Consider the following 12,637-nt stretch of genomic DNA (forward strand, 5'->3'; position numbering starts at 1 on the left):
TGTTTTTTATTTCTTTGAATATACAGTATATAATGAAATAATACATTACATATACAGCAATATTGAGATTAACATATGATGTTCACTAGACAACACTCTCTGAACCTGAGAGATTGATCTCAGAATGGAGAAATGTTTCGTGCGTCATCTACTCACAATTTTACTTGCACAAAGACATACTCAGTGCTACCAACTGCTGTCAGTGATGAGAAAAGTTACGTATAAGTTGGGTTGCATCTGTCTAGGCGTTCTCACAACTGCAAAAGACCTGGACCCCAAGTAATGGAATTAGAGCGCTTAGAGGGGAATTACTTTTGTGGCTGGCTGTACATTGATAGCGGTCGATTGAACAAAAAGGAAATGGCTTATATATTAAATCAATATTAGAGAAATACTTTAATCAATAATATACAATGGAGCTTAAAAGACTTTCCTCTTCATATTTCCTAAATATTTTTGGATAAGATTCAAGAATGCTGGGGGAGGGAAACACTTGCGCGCAGTGTGGAATTCACACATTTTCACATGGGGGAATGTGAACTCTTCAGGGGAAGGGGAGTTTGGGTGATTGTGATTGTAATCAATTTCTACAATTTGTGATTGAAATTTTGAGTTTCTCCGGGGGAATAAATTTTCTTCGGGGAGATATACCCCCGGGCTACTCCTGAATTCAACCCTGCTTCCGCGTACTTACATACCTTTGATATTGCAACATTGCAACCGGTGCTTGTACAGGCCACGAACCGCTACTAGTAAGAATTCGGTAAGTTCAACATTATCCAGTTTCTGCACCAACTCTTCATCTTTATTGGTTCTCCATGAATCAACGAGGAGCCGTAGTTCTATCTGCTCTATAGAAGGCCAGAAAACTTAAGTGATGAACTCTTTCATTTTGTCGTTGGTGATATTTGCACTTTTACCAGCATATGAACGAATATTGGGTGGATAGGGACGGTTGTTGGCTGAAAAGTGGCCTCATTCATGTTTGTGGTTGTTCCTCATTCATGTCACCTTTATGACAATATTGCTTCATTGCCATAGCGTGGAACACTTCCTGTTATGGAGGTCTCAAACTGTATTGGCCACTATTGATTTCTATTGATTTCAATAGACGATATGTGTCAAGCGCATTTTGTTACATGACCCCTTTCCCGTATATTCTTCCTGCGCTAAATCCAACATGGCGGCTTTTCAGATGTCTCCCATGATCACATTACGCCTATTCAGTGGAGTTTTACATGCATTCCTGATATCCAACATTTAACCTCAATCCCTCTACTCGTTTCAAAATTAACATGACATTTCTAGACATTTTCTACGTTCTATCTACGCACTTTGCCCTAACTTATCTCCCACCCTGTATACGGTCTGCCACTAAACACCCTCTTTTTCTCTGTTTCATTTGGTGCTGAATCCAGTGCTAGTAATAATTGTCAGCAATTGAATTTTCCAAACTGGAATGTTCCCTTGTGAGCATAGACCTATAGTTGGAGTAGGAATATATGTACCTTGCGTTTAACTACACACAGACTTCACTCTTTCCAATACACTAATTATCTGGCAGAAATCTAGGCAATTCCCAGAGGATTTAAAGTCGCCCTTCAAAGGAAACTACTTATAGTTGTCATTTGCAGCGACAGCTTAAGGAATATGTATCAGCCCATTGACATCTGCAAATACATGGCTACAGCTTAATATTTGCCAACAACTTCGAATATTAGACAACAAAGTTGTTACACTAATTCATACACCATTCCACTATGATATCCCAGGGGATTCAGTGATATTCTTAGTTAGTGAATAACTCACCGCGACACCTTCTAGTGCTAGTGTTTCGCTCAGTGATGTGGTTGTTTCTACGGCCAGTAACGTTAATGCAAGTGAAAATGTGTTTTTGTTCCAAACCCGGCGCAAGAAAAAGAAAACTGAAAGTGGTAACAATGATTTTTCTTTGAAATTAATGAAGTCTCAAGATAGTTATATTGTCGAGTCCACTGCACGAAAACAATTCTTGTCTCCATGTTCATACTGTTTAGACTCCCATCCAGCAATATAAACAAAGCTACGCCTCGTCGTGTTTGTTTTATTGTGGAGAAGAAGGTGGTTCTATAAACCACTTGAACTTTCAGGATCCTTTAGGCCTGTTTATCCACCGATACACAGCACACTATTTCACTCTTGTTTTTACACAGTCTCGTAAAAGTAACCAGTGGCGGCGATAAGGGCTCCGGAGACCCCGCGGCGCGGGGTCCCGGACCTGAGGAGGCCCTAGAAAGTGCGCTCACCAAGGCAACTTTTACACGTCATTTAGCCTATAATTTTAATACATTTTGAAAGTGTTTCCCCACAGCCTATAACTAATTCTAACAGTTTCACTAAATTAAATAATAAGTAATTAAAATTAAATAATAAGGAATGAGTGTGAACATGAATGTCAGGTTGATCTTTGCGATTTTCCAAAGATTTTATTTTCCAGTTTAACATTTGTGTATTGAAATGTATTGTAGGTAGAGACAAATAGCAGTCCGGGCGTGTCTTTTCCCTTTCACCAATTTTATTATAAAGTTTCTAAGTACAATGTCTTTAATTTTCAAAGAGTAATTAATAGTGTATTTACTCCTAATTGACCAGATGAAGGAGATTGGTGTTTTGCGGGTGTCCCTTCAGCTCATGGCAGCGTTCAGAACACTTGCTAGATTATAGGTGAGATTTATGGGAAACCTCCTCAGTTCATGGCAGCCTCGTGAGGTTTCTAGTTGTAGTTAGGATCCACAGTCCAGTGCGACATAGGGCTTAAGAAAGGTGTACCCTAGTCCAGTGCGACCTCGGAGCAGGTAATAATAATTAGTCGGCCAGTGGTCAAACTGCTGCCGGGTTCCTCCGTGGTCATTCTTTTATTTGTCGACTTCGGGTGGTTCGTCCTCATTTGGATCCTTTCATGTGGTCCGTCTCCATTCGGTTTCCTTCGTGTCTTCCTCTTTAGTGTAACATCTGCTTTTATAAATAATGACACGTGTCGTTATACATGTGCTTTTGTTGTAATGTGGGAATCCTTACAATATTATTTATATTAGTCTATTATGCCATATTTTCGTTATCGTGTATCTTAGACTACAATTACCGTGTATTACAATAAATTATCGTGTATTTCAATAAATTATTGTGTTCGCCATGGGCGTCGCCAGAAGCTCTCGCAGGGGGGTCACACACACACACACACACACATATATATATATATATATATATATATATATATATATATATATATATATATATATATATATATATATATATATATATATATATATAAACAAAATCACAATATTGCAAGTACATATACTATGTTGACTTTAGAAGAACTTTCCGAAGACAGAATCGTATGTTTTCTCCTTAATACTTCATAATAATTCCTGTTTTCAACATCTCAAACGTTGAAAGAATCAAAAAGAGAGAGAATGCATGTTCGTGACTATGTTGCTACCGTACGCGCCTTTGGTGTGGGAGATTCGAGTTAGATTCCCGGTAGAAGTTGAGCTCATGAAGTTTGCATTCCATATGAAGCTTTAGGTCCACATCTCACCCTCGGGACTGTAAGGGACACTAAACTCAGAATAAACCAACCCAAAAAGAGAAAACTTTATAACAGTACTGTGTTTCTTGATCTCTATTTATCAGTCCTTTGCGAAGTCATGCAACAACGAGACTGCTCTCGGGATCTCGACAAATACAAGAAATTTTTTTTGTGCATGAAAATCAGAACCTAATCATTTCACATAAATAGAAATTTAAAAAAAATAACGCATGCAAAAATGTATTTACGAAAATATTACGGTTTTACTTACCAAACAGGAAAAGAGCAGATTTTATAAGATAAAATCGTCGTCATCTTTGTGTTTGTAAATAACTAAGCCACCAGGTAGAAATAATTCCTTGTCTTGTTTCATAAAGTTCACACAAAATGCACAAAATTTTTCTTTCTTCCGTAACCACTTTACAAAACACAGAATAATCCAATTATATTTATAAAAAAGCGAACACACAAATAAAGGAAAGTGCACATAAAAATCTCTCTATATAAGTAAGCATTATTACGTGTCATATAGGTCTACTTCTTGAACAAGAATTGAATACGCCTTGGTTCTTTCCCAAAAATATCCAATACGTCTGATATGAATTGTGTTTTATTTTTATTTATAAGTTCCCGATGGAGACTCATCATACACAATCCTGTCAATCTTTCTTCAGAGATAGTTGACCTTAACCACGTTTTCACATGTCTTAGGGTGCTAAAACTTCTCTCAACACTACATGTTGTAATGGGGAGGGTAACCATTACTTGTATTCCTTGCTTTATTGCCGGATAAAATGTGTCGTGATCCATCAAATCTAAAAGAGAGAGTTTTTCTAAACTGTCTGCATCTAGATTTCTGTGTTTCCATAAATCGTACCAGCATTCAGCTTGAGGAAGGAAATTGTCAAATTCATAAATTTAATTTATGTCATCCATCATCTACATGAATTGTAGTTTAGAGGTGTTTTTTTATTACACGGGGATGCAGTGTGAAGAGTGAAAAGCCTGAACTATGTTCTTCCGAAAATCTATTATTTAGCGACTGTAACAAAGTATCTATGTACGGTATAAATATGGTTCGCCGATAATATTCTTCCGCATTTGTGTATGGAGGATTAGCACGATGAACTTGTCGAGATGCAAGTTTGGGAACTGACAGCTGAATATTCAGTTCATCAGCAACACGAATACACTTTTCGAAGATCGAATGAACTGTAACTTTAGCTGTATCTCTCTGTTCTTTGAACATACAAATCAACTCCGAAATGTGTGATTTTGCCGCCATTAAGTTCAACTGAACTCCTTGCAAAATTTGTGCTACTGACTCAAGGTACGAGGAATATTTGAATGATAACTGGCAAAGAAATAATAAAGGCTCCGGTTGTTCCTGCACAAAAAAGACGATAAGCATTGCTTCTAGTTTCAGAAACTGTAGAATTTAATGACAGTTCTTCTAACGCACACACTATTTCTATGAAATGTTCAGAAAATTTTCTGATGCTGCTGAAGTCCAGCGGGTTTCAGAAAGAAGTGGGATATTTGGAATATTTTTTCTTCTTAATGGGCTCTCGCGAAAGAAAATTGTAATTTCTTTGATAGTATCCACTGTGTTTCGTATGTAAGAAACGGAACATAGCTTATTAACGACAAGATTAAGCTTGTGTGATGCACAATGGTATAAAACGCTTTTGGGAATTGTCGTCTGATAATGCTTTGTACACCGTTACTACATCCAGCCATGGTGGAACAATCATCGAAACCCTGCCCTACAAGTTTACACTCAGATAATCCACGTTCTTCTAATGCTTTTAGAATTATCCTAGCAATATAGCGGCGTTTAACTCTCCTAATGGAATAAAACCTACGAAATCTTCTCGCATCTGATTTTCAACAGTCAAATACCTAGAGACAATTGTTCTACACCCCCAATGTCAGCTGTCTCATCTGCAAGCACACTATAATAGTGGGAAAAACAATTTCAGGCTTTATATACTGTTCATATAAAGTGTTGCCTGCAAGTGATATCATTTGATTTTGAGTCTGCACAGATAAGTATTTTGCATTTTGAGCAGCAGTTTCAGTGTTACTTTAATGTTATACTAGCAGCGTTCACCCCGCTTCGCTGCGGTCACCCCGGAACGCAATAAACTTTGTTACTTAGATAATTTTTACTTTTTCGCTTTCAAGTGATATGATAAAAACCATAGAAGATTGCAGTAAATGTTAACATTATATCGCCTGTCATTTATGTTAACCCGCCCCGCTTCGCTGCGGTCACCCCGGAACGCAATAAACTTTGTTACTTAGATAATTTTTACTTTTTCGCTTTCAAATTGCAGTAAATGTTAAAATTATAGCGCCTGTCATTTATGTTAACCCGCCGAGTCACATGGTCATGCGGGTTGCATATAAATACGTTTATTTTTACCTATGATGAACTAATAACAAAGGATTTGTACGTATGGACACTTGAATGGTCAATTATCTCAAGACACTGGTAATTAAAAATTAAAGTAATATGATAAAAACCATCTAGGGTCCAAATCCTAATAACCCCCCAAAAATGAAAGAAATTGGTTCAGCCGTATTAGCGTGATGAGTTCACAAAGGATTTGTGCGTTCTCTTTTATATATATAGATAGATATCTCCTGAATCTACTTTAAATTGAAGATCGTAGAAATTGACAGATTTAGCATTCTTTCCTCGTTAAGACAAATCATGTGTCGCACAAAAGACAATTGTCTCAATGATTGATGACAGTTATTTTCGGTTTTCCTCAACTTGCTTCCGAGCCGCTTCACCAATTTTCAAATCAACGGGCAAACTTTTCGTAGACGTAACATTCGAAAATAACTGAGCACGTTCTGTGGACGCCCCATGCCATTCAGATTGTTCGTGTTGTCGAGCAGATGCAAAAAAAAATCATTGTATTTTCTAAACGGTGTTAGTATAAAAGACCTTTGCAATCCTCATTTACCGGAGATCAAAAAAGAACACACTGCTTGCACAATCCCCCTCGCAACTTTCTAGAATATGCTAGAAACGGAAATTCAACAAACCACTTATACAAAAAGGGGCGTTCTCCTGGCATAACATCTTGTTTAAAATCATATGTTTCGGTCGGGTGCCACGGCGACATCAATATTTCATATCGACCAGTGGCCGACAAACTTGACTGCAAATTTAAGTCTACATAATTGTCAATGTCTTTTGGGTCATAGGACGTCTCCTCACCTACTAAAGTTGCACAAGGGGACATTTGGGGAGAAGGTACGCTAATGATATAGCCCTCCGGTAACTCTTTTTCTTGGCTCAGATTTTGAACACACAGAATATCACGTTTGGTGTTTTCCAATTTTGAGGACACTTGCTGTTTTAGAAAAACACCGAGTTTCATTTGCTTATGCTTATGCATGATTAATTTTTAAAAAGCAATTCTTTCTAATTCACTCACCTACTCATGAGATATTAAATAAATTATAAACTAAGGGGAAAACACCCACTAAACTCTGAAAGAGACCAGAGATCGAAAACCACACACATCACTTTGCGACACTCCCGAGCAACTTTGAAATTTTGAAAACGAAAACCGCCTATATGACACACCAGAAACACGGATTTCCAATAACTGCGCACAACAAATATGCAAAACTAAACCTTTCTCTTCTTGAAAAGGGTAAATCTCCATCCTCCCCACTAAAAATAACATTGTACTTTTAAACCGCGGGGTCTCATAGGGAAAAAAAAGCTCAATTTCTTTCTGCTCAGAACGCTACTAAGAACAAGGAAGACAATGCTTGACAGCATTAGAATCATTGTCCCTGCTGCTCCATTTGCAGTTTTGTCTTCTCGACCCCTTCCCCTCTCTGTAATCCATCAAGATTCTTGGTTTAAAAGGAGGCGGGGTCATTCAGTATCACCTTGCTATAGCCAGAGGTCAAACAGGTGCAGAGGAGTCGGTGACATTATTGCCTTCACAAACAGAATTCTTGGGTTATTTTTAACACCAATATGTGTTAAATGCTCATACTTTTCCGATTGTTGCAAAGGTCAGACAAACACTTTTATTCTGCTTTACAAAGGAAACCACTGCAGAAGTATTAAAAGATGTGGCTCTTCATTTTCTATGGGAACAATTGAGGATAACTTGCTTGATTATTTCAACGTTTGAAATTTTGAAAACAGGAATTATCGTGAAGTGCTACATCCTGTCTCCGGAGGGAACATACTATCCCTTCTCCGGAAACTCCTTCTAGGTTCAATATATATACTTGACTACTTTAAGATCAAGGTAATATTAACTAGATTTCCAAGGGGGTCGATTCACCCCTTCGACCCCCTGCCGACGCCCATGGTGTTCGCTTGAAATATCTACCAAGAAAACAATTCGAGACATTGCAACTTGTTAATTGAAGAAAACAGTTGCTTCTTGAGTAGTTTGCCGGACTTGACTACTGACTTACAGCTGTACCTCACACTTCCTGTCACAACTGCTGCAGCAGACAGAAGTTTTTCAAAATTAAAAATTATGAAGAATTATTTACGGAGCACCGTAACAGAAGGTAGATTGCGTGCGCTTGCCATTTTGAGAATCGAACATGGCAAAAAAAAAAAAAAAAAAAAAAAAAAAACGGATAAAATTATAGACAAATTGTTGCTCTTGAAGACCAGAAGATTATCGTGTAAACAGTTCTTAAAAATGTAGTGTTCTATTCCATTCCAAGTTAAATATAGTCATAATGATGCTTACAGTACCTCTCCTTAGTTTTATCATGTGTGTTTGTGTTGCGTGTTCTGGTGTGACGATACAAGAAGAGTTTCCGTTTTATTGTAGGCAATGAAAGCACTATATTTTACGCTAGTACACAAAAATATTCTACATTAATTTTCCTCTGTGTGGAATGTAGTTACAGTATAATCCCGGATAACCGAAACCCGAATTACCCAAAATCGTAAATCCAAAAAACATGTACTGTACTACACGGGGATAATCTAGAGGACGGGGACGAGCTACGCTATGCCTAATCCATATGCTACAAAGATAAACTATTACAGTACTAACTACATATAGATGTACTGTAGTCCTAAAAATGTTCATTAAACTTACAAAAACTAAAACCTGAACCACTGGCGTAACAGACCTTAAGTCCTAAGCCGGCGTCAACACCATATGTTAACGACTGATGGACCTACGACCACCTGAGTGAATAACAGGTGGTCAGCCCATTGCGTCACCCTCTCCTAACAGGCGTATCGCTCTCTAGTTTTCCTCACGACACTGGGCAGATGCCAAAAATTTGGAGTACTCCAGCGGAGGATTGAGCTTGGGATTACGTGGATATAAATTCAACGCTTTAACCACTAGACTATGGGGTTCCTTACATTTAATAAACAACGTAAGTGTAGCCTACAAAGAGTTTTCAAGTTATTTGATCTTCAAAACATTCCAGATAAATAAAAAAATACTGTAGTACAGACCCGATAATAGATGTCTATGACTTAACAAACAAACAAATAAATATATCGGAAATAAGCCCCCTACTTTAGTTCGGTTAACCCTGGTTATACTTTATTATTATTATTATTATTATTATTATTATTATTATTATTATTATTATTATTCGTAGTAGTTTTAATCATAGTGGTAATACTGTTAACAATGTAAATGGTACAATAGTACACATATAGAAATTTAAAGTTCGAGTAACACATGGCCTTTTGTTGTTTTTGCGGGAGTGACCAGTATCGCCGTCACTGAAAGTAACCTTCTTGCTCGTTAACATAAATCTTCTTTATTATTTGTTACAAAATTACATAAGGAACATCTATGATTTATAATGTGATCCATAGTGTATAACAGTGGAGTGCTCTCTTTATTAATAACAGCATGTGGTATATAGTGTCTCCTTCAGTTAGGATCCACCTGAAGTGTTTGGTTCCATTGGTGCCCATCGCATATTTTCGAAATACACTCAGCCCTAGCCAGAAGGCATTAGGTTTGGCAACATCGCACGGAAACGAATGCTCAATTGCATTCTAACCAGTTCCTACTACTACTACTACTACTACTACTACTACTACTACTACTATTATTATTATTATTATTATTATTATTATTATTATTATTATTATTACCACTACTACTACTACTACTACTACTACTACTACTACTACTACTACTACTACTACTACTACTACTACTACTACTACTACTACTTTTGCTATGGATCTGTATAAGTACAAGGGCAAAGTTATTTTAATGAAAGAAGTTTAATGAAAATTTAAAAAAATAATCGTTAAATCACTTTTTGAATATTATTTTAATCTTATTTTAACGAAAGAAGTATTATTTAAAAATTTTAAAAATAGTAAAACTTTCCTAACGCAGGATTCGAACCCACGCCAACAACGGTTTTCCTTACTAGTATGTTGCGCTAGCCTACTCGGCTACCAGGGCCAACAACAGCTGGCGTTTACTTTGTGCTATATGTAGGTCATGACTCGTGATGGCGATATAAACGTCATTCATTTTTCCTACATTGTTGCCAAGCGTAACCCCGTTCACAATGCCTTCTGGCTAGAGTTCAGTGTATTTCGAAAATATGCGTTCCCATCAGGGGGTAAGGTGAGGCGCTAAAGGAAATTTCTCTTTAGAATATCGAAAATCTGATAGTATTTTTTCATTAGTTACAGCAAAATTTGAAACTATTTTTGAAACGTCGCTTATACATACCCCCTCTTGGAAACCACAACATGGGTGCCCTTGATTGGTTCTATTGTGCGTCCTCACTTCGTTCCTGGATCCATCTTGGAAGCAGTGTTGCCAATTTGGGGGAAAAGTCGCTAAATCTAGGGGATTCGCATTCCAGGATAGCGACAAAAAATAATTTTTCCATTAGCGACTTTTTTTTGGCGATTTTGGAATGACAATTTGGCCACTTACTTACAAACCTAACGACTTTCGTCCTGCGAACAACTTATCATAAAATAAGTACTATTAGCTCGAATGACTTCAGATATATATTTATTTTCCTTTTGCTTATTTGAATAAGTGCCGGTGTTGACGAGCTGGGAAAGTACATAAACATAACATTTATCTCTATATTCCCGCTTTGATTGCTGTTATCTCTTACCTTATAATGAGGACCAACTCAAGATTTTAATGTCCTTCAGTTTACAGAGCTTCCGTTTAGAGGCATAAATAATATATTAACGATAGCAAACAGATTATCTGTAGAAGCGTGAGTAGAAGTGAAGTAAGATTTTTGCTAGACCTTCAGATTTCTAGACGTTTTGTTCGTTTTTCTGAACTCATTTCTGATTTTGTTGAAGCAGAATTGGTCATAAAGTTAAAACATATAAAAGTGAAATTATTGTTAGTTATATATGAGTCTTTTATATACGTTCTTTTAGCGTATGTAGTACTATGCCTTGTATTGATCACGTATCTTACATACACACACACACACACACACACATATATATATATATATATATATATATATATATATATATATATATATATATATATATATATATATATATATATATACGAAAGAGGCAAAATTCCACGAAAAATATTTTTAGAGACTTTTCACCCAAAATTGGAGTCATTTCATCTCCTAGTTAGCGACTTTTTGTATCAACTTGTTGGCAACACTGCTTAGGCGATGAAGCAAAATTATGAAGAACGGAAAAATAAAACAAATAAATTAGCAAAAATAGGTAATAAGAGTGCAGAAGAAGAAAGTCAGGAATTAACTAATGATATTGAAAATATGGAAATAGAGGTGGCTAGGAAAAAACTAAGAAGAGGAAAAGCAACAGGAACAGATTAGGTGTCAAATGAGATGTTAATAAACTTAGAAAATAAATCTTTGGAAAGTTTAAAGAATATTATGAGTAAGATACTTGAATTAAGAACCATTTCTTCAAGTTGGAAGCAAACAAAGATTAAGTTAATATATAAAGGCAAAGGTAGAGATAAACATGACATAAAAAATTATAGACCAATAGCTATTACCAGCTAAGTATGTAAGTTCTTTGCAATTATTCTAAGAGACAGATTAATGAACTGGCTAGAGAAAAACAAAATACTAAGTGAGGTACCAAATGGATTCAGAACAGATACAAGAACAACAGATAACATCTACATTATAACACAACTGATAGAAATATGCAGTGAAAGAAAAGATTTCATAGTAGCATTTATTGATATTGAAAAGGCGTATGATACAGTCAAGATAAAGATATTATGGGAAATAATGGAAAACATAGGAATATTAAAGAGATTTATTATGCTTCTTAAGGAACTATATAAGGATAACAAATACAGATATGAAATGGGAAACATAAAATCAAAATGGATAGACAGTAATAAAGGTTTGAAACAAGGATGTCCTCTATCATCAGTTCTATTCCTGATATACATACATGAAGTGGAAGAAGCATTGATCAAAACAAACAGAGGGTTAGAATTAAGATTGCAAGGAAAAGAAAAAGAAAAATCCCTGGCATTCTGTTTGCAGACGCTGTAGCATTGATGAGTACTAATATTGAAGATATTAAGGAAATGTTAGAAACAGTAGTTAGGAAAGGAGAAGAAATTAGTTTAAAAATAAATGAAGAAAAAAGCAAGTTCATGGTTTTTAGTGGAGGGAACATAGTAATAAGTAGGACTGAAAAAATAGAATATTTAGGAATTACACTTGAAGAAGGAGAACAATACTTACTTGAACATGAGAAAAAACTGACAAATAAACTACAAAAATATACAGCAATTATAAAAAATAAAGCAATGTGGTCATACAATAGATATGAGGTGTCAAGAATACTATGGAAACAAGTAGTGGTACCGGCGCTAAGATATGCAAATGAAGTAATAACTTTACAAAAAGGAGTATTTTACAAGAAGCACAAAATCAAATAGGAAGGTTTGCCCTAGGAGCAACTTAATTAAGTGCAAATGTAACAATAACAGGAGAGATGGGATGGAGTGATTTTGAAAAAAGAGAAGTTATGAGTAAAGTAAGATATCTTGGAAGATTAAAAATTATGGAAGAAGC

The sequence above is a fragment of the Thermobia domestica genome, chromosome 2 (assembly GCF_964235325.1).
Source record: "Thermobia domestica chromosome 2, izTheDome1.hap1.1, whole genome shotgun sequence".
NCBI lineage: Eukaryota > Metazoa > Arthropoda > Insecta > Zygentoma > Lepismatidae > Thermobia > Thermobia domestica.